Source organism: Scomber japonicus, chromosome 10 (assembly GCF_027409825.1).
Source record: "Scomber japonicus isolate fScoJap1 chromosome 10, fScoJap1.pri, whole genome shotgun sequence".
Taxonomy (NCBI): Eukaryota; Metazoa; Chordata; class Actinopteri; order Scombriformes; family Scombridae; genus Scomber; species Scomber japonicus.
This window is the reverse complement of record NC_070587.1, coordinates 4,669,913-4,678,373: the sequence shown is the minus strand read 5'-3', so window position 1 is coordinate 4,678,373 and position 8,461 is coordinate 4,669,913.

Here is an 8,461-nt window from a genome sequence, read left to right as displayed (position 1 = left end):
TCAGTACATACTAGTTTTATTTAGTGGCTGTGGCTCAGGAGGCAGAGCGGTCATCCTCCAATTGGTGGTTCAATTCCCGGCTCCTCCAGTCCACATGTCGATGTGTTCTTGGGCAAGACACTTAACCCCAAATTGCTCCCGTTGTGCCAACGGTGTATGAATGTGTATGAATGGTTAGATTCCCCTGATGAGCAGGTTGGCACCCTGCGTGGTAGCTCCTGCCATCAGTGTATGAATGTGTGTGAATGGGTGAATGATATATCATGTAAAGCGCTTTGAGTGGTCGCAAAGACTAGAAAGGCGCTATATAAGTGCAGTCCATTTACCATTTATAACAGTATTCAAATGTGGAATTGTGACTTACTGTTGGACTCATAACTACTTTTCTCTTTATGGCAGTTGGACTTAATGATATTTGAGTGTTACCAAAACATGTACTGTAGGAGTGTTATCACTTTTACTCTTGTATCAGAATTGGTTTTGTAAAAATGTTTATTTCTTCACTTTAGGAGAATTTGCTAAGGAGCTGGGGGCGCATTACACTGCAGCACAGCATAATGAGAGAACAATAACCAACAGCAAATGATCACTTCCCCTCATTAAAAACAAGGTGAGATGGATGCTCTGCGAGGAAACAGACGCTCTGCAGCCTGGTATAACACTGATTATGTTCACATCCAACTGTCATAAACAGCAAGGTCCCACTGCGCCCAGCTATATCCAACTGACAAAATGATGGTGTTAATTTCTGCACATAATTTAAATAAAGCAGAGTCGCTATTTAGTCAAACAAGCGTGTGGGTGTAAATGCAGCTGCTACAATTTCTCTCACACTACATTCATGATGGTAAAATAACACTGTGACCGGTTTGAAGGTTAAAAACTAAAAAAACAAAACAAAAAGAGACAAAAGACAAAAAAGCACTGTTCTGTTTCTAAGCATGTTGTCCTCTGGGTAATCAGTAATGTCAAAACAGATTTTTGTCCTATGAATAACAGTAAACAGTTACACTTGCAACAAGCATTGCCATTTGAGAAGAAAGGTGAGGCATTTTTAGTTTTCTTTATTCTTATTTCAGGGTTAGACTCTGTTACAGCACTGTCATGGTTTCTTTGGCCACTTGATGGCAGTAGAACAAGCTGTATACTGTTCCCTCACTTTCCCCTTTCCAAGCATGTAGAAGAACCTGCTTTGTCTATGAAACTTGAAAAAACCCTGAAACACCCTCTCTAGAGCCAATGTTTGGTTTCTCCTTTCTAGACTACAGTAGAAACATGGTGGTGCAACATGTCATGCTCCGTGGAAGAGGACCTGGTCCCTATGTAGATATAAAGAGCTCATTCTAAGGCAATGAAAACACCTGTCCAGGGATTTTACACTAATTAAAACATGCTTATGAATATTTTTTATTCTATTTCTGCAAAATCTGTACCACTAGATGCCACTAAATCTCACGCACTGGTCATTTAAAAGCTGAAATAGTGAATGTTTAAGCTAACAGTTTCCAATTTCAGCACACTCCAGACACAGTTTTCACAGTATACAGTTGCAGTTGGGTTTCTTTCCATCAGATAAATATAAGCCCAATATTCAGTCTCCTTTTAGCTCCACTTTAGTCTCCACTGACCCTCTTTTTTTCCCCCTTTTAAAAAAAAATCTCAGCACTCCATATATTACTCCATCATTTGGTCGCATTACACTCGTTACATGCAAAGCTAAAGGGAAAAGTCAAAACTTACCTTTAATGCAGCAGTGGGTTGTATCTTCAAAGACATTTTTGTTATCTTACAGATGTGTACTGTCTGCCAGCAGCGATAAAATATTTGCCTGGCGGGCAGAATTTGTATGTTCATACCAAAGCATAGTAAACCTCTCTGAAGACACAGATAGCAGGTAAAAAAAAAAAATACTTTAAAGACTTTTCTCTTTGCGTCTGTGTCACTGAATCAGAATAATTTACAGCAGCCCCTGAAGTAGATATCTGACTGTATGATCAACTGTGTTCACCTGCTAATTGCTTACATTGTCAGATTGTCCTTTTGTACTGCGCAGGTCACAGAGATCAGGTCACATAAAAACTGCTGCCTCCTGCATTTGGAAATGATGATGATGATGATGATGAGAGTGCTGAAACTTTACCAAAACTTTAAAGTTGTGGGGGCGGAAAACAGAAGCTAAAAGACAATGCTCCCCAAATCACCGTCGGATGATGATATTGATTACTTTTTAGCTTTAACAAAATCACTGCTATAATATAATATCAGTGATTTTATGAAATGCTGGTAAATATTTGGTTGTATTTGACTAACACAAGTGTTACTAAAGGATGAAAATAAAGATCACAGCCAAGTCTGCTTGCTACTTTTTGGACAGACCATCAGATATGTTAATTCAGTCCTTTCTGAGGATGCAGTTTAGTGAATTATTCAGCAGGCATCTCTTTAAGAGTCTATCTAGTTTTTTGTTTTTTTTTAATAAGAATTTCCCTTGTGAGTACATTACATCATTTTACCATGTATTGATGCATCAGCAATTCAGCCGGCTAACACTTCATCATAATTACCAAAGGAGCAGTATAATTAGAATAAATACCAACTGAAAATATGTGTCAGCTTTAATACAGGTCTGAATCACTATGTTAATAAATGAGTTTGCGACCCAGCTGAACATCCAAACTGGTCTGACAGCCTCTGACTGAGCTGCACAGGTGTCTCTCATATAGCTGATTAGGTGAAGCCTTGTAAATCATTTCCATCTATTGTTTGTTCTGTCTGGTTATAAAATGCTGCTTTGACACTTTTCTTGTTTTTCTACTTTTCATTTGCTCCCCGTCTTTGTTGTTTTTGTCACGATGTCACTTCAGCAGGTTTCCTTGATGAGCTGCATCTGTAACACCTTGACCTCGCAGCTATAAGAGGAAGAATTGGAGAAGAGTGGGGAGCTCTTTATTCAATACTGTGTTTCTTGTGTTGTTGTTACTGTGAGTTTGTTGTTTTAAAAGTTAGGCTGAAGGTCTCTGGTTGTCTTCTTGGTTTAGTTTAAAAGAAATAAAGGATGTGGTTTATGAAAAAGAAATCTAATGTATTTAAATATATGCATGCATCTTGTGCCAAAAAAAGGGCAGCGTACTGTAAAAATAGACATTTCACACAAAATACCTTATAAAGTGTTTTCTGTATAAAATGAGAAACCTACACTGATGAAATGCAGTCACTGTGGACTTTAAAACACACTGATCATATCATCCAAGTTGTTGAGTAACAACCACAGACTTGGGGAGTTGAAAATTCAGTGAAGAGGTTTTTCATGAGAGGGGCTCTAAGAGAAAGATTACAGGAAGTCTCAATCATGTCAAGATGTCTTATTCTTTTTTTACGACATGCAACGAGACCTGAGAACAAGTTGCACGTAGTTAAGATCACAACAAGACAAGACAAGAGCAGTCACTACATTTACTGCCTCCGATGTGACGTGAGGAAAACTAACCTATATTAGATAAGAAGTCATGTATATATATGGGTCTATAGTAAATTATTAGGAAGTCATTTTGTGTGTGTGTGTCAAAGTTTATTGGAAAAAAATTAAGTTAATACATAAATAGAGAAACATAAATAATTAATGAATAGAAGGGGTGGAGAAGAGGTAGGATTAAATACATTTTTGCTTCTTCCCACTCCTTGTTGGACATTTTAATGGATTATTGATTTCATTTATTGATTTCACTGTGGCTAATGCATTTACTTTTTATTGGTATTTTTATTTACACATTTAAACATTTCAATCAATTAAAATAGTGTTATCTGACTGCTCACTTTGAACTCATCTGAGTATTTTAATTAACTTAATATGAGTTGTTTTTTTTTCCTGTTGGTTTTACGACCATCCTCATCCCTGGCTGCAGTTCCACCTCTCGCCAGCAGTGGGAGCAGTTCACCAACAGAAAGTCTGGCTTGATAAGAAATGTATGGAGCACTGCGACCTCAGTCAGGGGCTCACAAACAGTGTGTTCAATAGGATGTAAAGGGTGGGTCTGTGTTTTGGGAGGTGAAGCCAGAGGAGGTCAGGGTTATGACTGAACTGGACAACATGTATGTGTGGATACGTGTTGGGAGACATAAGGAGAAGATGAAGCTTGATGGCACAATTCCAAAAGTACCTAAATATTTTTTTGTTTTTACATCACAGGATGTTATTATGAATCTATTTTGTCAGTGCTGTTTTCATTTTTATCGCTGACCTTCACCTTTGCTTCTGTCAGGATAGTGGTGTGATACACAAACGTGACACACAGGCTTCATGCCTTTCTCTCCTCTGTCCCACAGATGACAAATTATCTGGTAGCATAGGGAATTATCACAGATGTCAACCTGCAAAAGAGGATCCACCACCAGCAGCAGTAGCGGGCAATCCCAGCGCTGTGCTTTGGCATCTGCTGAGCACCATCAGTAACAAATATTGATCTTAATATCTCCATAGTATAGTCTTTGCATATGTAAGCATACTTTGTGATTGACTGTTTGCTGAATATGTGTTTAGCTCTCTGGAAGTTTCTGCAATCTATTTTTTTTATGAACTTTGATTGCTTTTCCTGAACTTTTCTTCATTTATTATTTAGCCAAGATGACAGTCACTTTAAAGGATTAGTTTGACATTTAAAAAACAAACCATGCTTATCTACGTGTGTCTGGTAAATATAAGGTTTCAGCCAGAAGGTAGTTAACTTAGTATAAAGACAAAATCCACCTAATAGCACCTCTAAAACTTGCTTTTTAATACATTACATCTTGTTTATTTAATCTGCACTAAGACAAAATACAAAAATGACAGGTTATGGCTTTACATGGAGTTATGCACAGAGGTAGGTTAGCTGATTGCAACCTTTATGCTAAGAAAAGTTAATCTAATTGGTTGATTATGTGTTGAACTACTGCTTCAGAGCTCAAGACATTAATAATAACAATATAGTTTGATTATGAAATTTACATTCTCTATAAAAAGCTGGTCCTTGGCTACTGGAACAGCCATTTCCCCTTTGTTGGCCCTTCTGGTCGTATGAGTGTGAATAACTTTGGCAAGGAAATCCAGCTGTGATAAGAACAACACTTCTGGAGTGCATGCAAAAAAAAACCATGTTGAATAATTGGGGTCAACAGCAGTGAAAAGTGGTCCCTAATGTTTCTTATGGATGTGTCATGGATCAGCGCTCTGTTCTTTACAGCCCACAAACAATCTGAATTTACGAGTCCACTATTTTGTGTGTGTATGTGTGTGTGTGTTTGTGTGTACATGTCACATTACTGAAGAGATGGTGATAAGATAATATTGAGCTGTCAGGGATCAGCAGACAATCATTTCTATTTTATGGAGTGTGTGAATTATGACGGACTGCTCTAACAGTCATTATTCAGTTATTGTACACTTGTCAGTACTCAGAGTCTGGCAATGCATCTATAATGAGTTTCATTATTTACAGCAATTTTTGATGGATATATATTGCTGCAAAATTAATGAAAAAGTACCCACTCCAGTCTAAACCATGACAGTTTACTAATATCACATTATTATGATTATTATGTATTTATTTAGTTTTGAACAATAACGGCTTTGTGGAGTAACTGCTGGGTTAATATATTTGACCTTCTTTCTAGACCACCGGCTTCAGTTGGACAAAAAGAAGATGATGGTACTTTTGTGAAGCTTCTGACAAAGTTTTAGTAAAAGCCAACACATCCTTAATATTTAACATTTTGTCAAGTTTTTCATTTATCATTTTAAATCTTTTGACTAATGCGCATACAATAAATGAGATAACTAAACTGTATCATGAGCGTGCAGTACTCATGCTAAACCATAAGACAACAAAAACACTGTTGCAGAGGTGCAGATGAAAACTTAACTTCTCACATATATTGAATTTCTGTCCCAAACTTTACAAATAAAATCTGCCACAGAAAGACTCCCATCCTTAAACCTAACTCAAGCTTTTCATAATCAGGTATGTAGAACACCTTATCAGAAATAAAGGACATTTCGCTAAAGCTGCGTTTCTATTGCAGGAACTTTCCCTGGGGACCAAGAACCTTTTGAGGAACTCATTTCCTCTACCTGTATTTCCTCTAGAGGAACCAGGCTTTAAAGTTCCATTGAGATTGGAACGGTTGGGTTTCAGTACTTTATAAAAGTACAGGAACTTTGAGGGCGTGGTTTGTAGGGCTGATTGGTCAAACGCAGACATGTTGGCTGCTACAACTGCTATAAAAGAGGAAGTGCAATTTTAATGATAAGAGTAGTTCTTATGCCGTGTGTAGATTTCATGTAAGGTCTTACAAAACTGCTGATTGCATTTCCTTCCTTAATGTTTTTAATCCTGTGTTGTTTATATGTATACATGCTTGCAGCCTTCTTTTTCTCCCCTGCCTTTGTTAGCATATAGCTGCATTTCTTGGCAAAGTCATTGGAATAGTATATGAGACAAACAAAATGAGGACCCTCCCTTAAAAAAAAATACTGCTACTAGAGGTCAGAAATGACACAAGGCACCTTTTTTTTTTTTTTTGCATTATCACAATAAAACATGAAATTAACTTAATCTTCAATCTCACACAAATGAACAATCAAAGCTCTTCACGATCACATCCCCTGCCTTTTTTAAAGCTAATATAACTGTACACACATATATTTGACTGTTGTTAGGGTTCTGCTTTGCTTAGGCAGTATGATTTTCCTTCAAAATAAATGTTGCAATTCATTCACCTTTTGTACATCCCGCTTGGTCTGACTTCAGAGGAAGCTCTCTGGCTTGCAGGTCCAACCTCATATGATGGATGTGCTTCTCATGCACCTGGATCTCCTTTGTAGTGTGGAGCCACATGAGACCACAGGGTAGACTAACATGACAATGCAAGCAGTACTAATGAGCCTGTGATGGAGGAGTTTTGGCACAAATCTGGGTGAGGGAGCCATTCTCTGCTCTTTTTTAAAGCTTATACTAGAAGGAAAATGCACACAGTCCAGTCTTTGATATATGTTTCACATATTGCCTACATGTGCAACTTCAGTAGACTTGCATGAGACTTTGTTTCATGTAGGACAGGTGCATTTAGAGGACAGCCATAATATTTCATCATTGTCTTCCCAACCTTGGGATATAGCCACAAGTAGCTATTCTTGTTTCTACTATTTTTGTATCAGTTTGAAAGTTTTGGCAATAATGAGGATAAATAATAGGGCGTCTTCCCTTTATGATATATTTCAAAACAGCACAGAAAGCAGAAATTATCTTTGGCTAAACTCCCGAAGGCACACCTAAACTTTCGTAGCAGATGTTCGATTGCTTTTTCCTCTCACATCAGATCTAACTTGTCCTCCATTTGACCTCTAGCTTTCTGGTGTAGTTTCCTCCATGTGGTCCAACATAGCTCCACTGAGCACAGCAATAACACTGTTGGAGGTTAGAGGGTTCATTTCTTATGTGATGTAATGGGTGTACTGTGAAAGTTAATGTTGCCAGTGTAGGTGATTTAAAAAGAAAGAAGGGGGGGTTCCTTTGAAGACACACAAGTTGGATCATCTGTAGGACACAGCAAACTGAAACTGTGTTAAAAACCAAATCAGCAAACTAGAAAGTAGTAAACTAGAGTTGAATTTACCAAGATTACTACAGTATAATGCTAGAAAGAAAAATGATTGATAAATAACTGAATTTCCTGATTATATATCAGTTATTGCAGGTGTTTTGCATATTTCCATGTGCATTTTTGAACAAAGAGTACAGACTTAGATTCACTTATATTCTAAAAGAGACTAAAAAAATGTAGGGGAAAGTTCTGCATGTTTTTTCTCCTGATAAGTGAACCAATATTTGTAATTTAGCCTTTCTACATAAAGTTAAGCCACATTTCAATAACATTTTTTTTCTCACTAACTGAGGAATATTCAATAAATGTGTTTTAATGGTGAATTCATATCATGGACTGAAGGCAAATAGTGAATTTAGTTCAGTGTTTTTGTCACATTATGTGCAGGGATTTTGTCATTGAGGAAATTCACTTCAATACAATACAGACAGATTATTATGCAGAATGTCCAATGTCAGAGTGTTATATTACATAATGTCTATTTGGATGAATATGAGGGATGCATTAAGGTGTAATCAGCATTTTTACTTTTTTAGGTGTGCATGATGGAGTTAATTATAATATATGTAAGTAAAATGTTGGCTTAGAAGTAACAAATAAAGTAAATAGAAATACTCAAGATTGTACTTTGGCCACTAAGGGGAATTGTGGTAAGCTGTACACGCAACACTGACATGATATGTGTTTTTGGTCACCTTTTTCTTTTAGCACATTTTTGGTCTCCATCAATTAGGGCTGCAAACTTTTCTCATTTTCATTATTGATCAATCTGTAAATTATTTCCTCAGTTAACAGATTAGTTGTTTGGTCTATAAAATGTCAG